Genomic DNA, 2,229 nt, shown 5'->3' with positions numbered 1-2,229 from the left:
CTTCTAGCACATGTTTTTCCCCAAATCAGTCCATCAAATGACCACATTGCCCTCAGAGATGCGACATTTAGAATGTAGGGATGCTTTAGAGGTGAGTCTCCTACAAAGGACCAAGTGGGTCCCGCTAGGTCTCAATATGATGCAAATAAGCATGACCTAAGGGCTGACCTACGTTGGGGTTCACTAACAAGGCTGTTCGGGAGAGCGTATGGTCGATAGTGGCTGCGAGAGCTTTCCACCCACTCCATAACACCGACGGCTCCCCCTCCTAAGATAAGGGTGACTCAACTATAGGTCGTGTACAACACGTGTACTACAGACTTGTTGCGAAAAGAATGACTCGATTTATGCACATGATAACAGATATAAAGCGGTAACACATAGGATAAAAACTATAAACAAAGAGCACGTAGGCACTCAACAATGATAAAATAAAGAAAAAATGATACAAACAATGTCTATACACCCATAATGTCAAACAAAGTCGATACAACTCCAAAAATTAGCTCGAATTCTGAAAAGTCTCCAGCAGAGTCGCCAGAGCTGTCACACTCCTTTTTTACCACCAAAAAGATTCATTTTTAAGTTTGAAAGGATTTTTATTATCAAAGTGACAAAAGATGAAAATTTATTTCAAAAAGGATCTTTTATATTCAAAACTCAGAGTCGCCACTTGGCATAATCCGATGTGCCAAGTCACCTTTGGAAAATCCTTTTCAAAATAATTTTTGACTCTGTAAAAATTGATCTGTGAATAGAGGTTCCGACTAAGGAATTCTGTTGACCGAGGGAAAGGTTTAGGCACCCCTCGGTCCAGTGGTTTGACCACGATCGCTTGGTGAAGCGTATCGGCTAATTTTAACACTAAGGGCGTATAAACCACATAAAACACATAAACAAGCATCCAAACACAAGAAACTAAATAAATCCAAAATATAGTGTTCAGTCCAATTATACAGTCCAAAATAAATAAAAACACAAAAATAAATCCTATCTAACCTACACTAACCCTAACTATGCTCTTGCGCTTTACCCAATGCCTCGGGCCTTCATCATAAACGTCTTCTGTCAACATAATATGTCGGGGCATTCCCCGGTGAGTAAATACAACGTCTCTCGGGGCATTCCCTGGCTAAATGAATACATTTAAATTAAATATGATGAACTAGAAAGAAACATTCACAGGTACATTCCAACTTTCAATCAAAACAACAAATTCTAAAATTTACCTACCCGAACCTATATTGCCTATCCGTTTCAACACATCATAAATCTATCACGATTCAAATCAATCAATAAATCAAAATTAAATCGAATCTATCCTTTTTGTTAATTTTCAATCCTCACCCCCAATTTTTTTTTATCAATCCATTAAAACATGATCAAATTTATTCCTCAAACCACTACAACCGAATCACCAAGCATCATGATCATAACATCAAGGTAACAAAAATCCAACAAAACATAATCACATCACACATAATCAGAGTCAATTCAACAAATCAAAATAAATAAAAAGAGAGTGGATTAAGGAAATAGACCTCAATAGCACTTGTTTTCATTGATAATAATAAAGAAATCTGAGATCAAAATCCTCGAACAAGAACCCCAATGACGAACGAACCAACTCCAAACTCGGTATTGAAATTTGAAACCCCAAAACTAGTCGCGATGAACAAATCAGGACGAATGAGACTTGAATTCTCCAATCAGTAGTGAAAGCCGGGACCGATGAGACCCAAATCCAAATAACAACAACATAAACCAGCCCAAGAGTGAACAAATCGCAAAGATGATCTGAAATAGAACTGATTTCAACAAAAATAAAGATAGCCTCCTTTTGGTTATTGTGGGCCACTCTTTGTGACGTGAATGGATGATAAAAAAAATCCCCCCTTCCTCGTGCACTGTGTGTGTATATATTTCAAAAGAAAAGAAAAATGTTTGAGGAGACTTGTGGGTCCATCCCCCTAGGGAATTTCCTAGAAAGTTCCTTGGGCAAGCAAAACAAGAGAGAGGGGAGGGGTCACGTGAGGTAGGGGTACGAGGGGTAGGGGTTAGGATGTGTTGTCAATTTTTAATAGGGTGAGTTGTTGGAATCTTTAAAATAAGACAAAATTAGTTAGGTTTGTTAAATGGGATAAAACAAAACAAAAACAAATAAATAACTGAGTAAAAGATGAGAAGGTTATTTGTTTTCTTGGAGAAAAATTACTAGGCGGATAGGGT

General features: G+C 37.6%; 1 long non-coding RNA gene across 1 annotated transcript; it reads right to left on the bottom strand.

The window, feature by feature from the left end:
• Positions 1–899: 899 nt before the first annotated feature.
• LOC124886479 lies at positions 900–1,872 on the bottom strand. The gene is made up of 2 exons (XR_007043756.1): positions 1,542–1,872; positions 900–1,132 (listed from the first exon to the last, which is right to left on the bottom strand). It is a non-coding gene; the product is annotated as an uncharacterized LOC124886479 (long non-coding RNA).
• Positions 1,873–2,229: the final 357 nt, after the last annotated feature.

Source organism: Capsicum annuum, chromosome 8 (genome assembly GCF_002878395.1).
Source record: "Capsicum annuum cultivar UCD-10X-F1 chromosome 8, UCD10Xv1.1, whole genome shotgun sequence".
NCBI lineage: Eukaryota > Viridiplantae > Streptophyta > Magnoliopsida > Solanales > Solanaceae > Capsicum > Capsicum annuum.
This window is presented reverse-complemented; position numbering and strand designations above follow the sequence as displayed.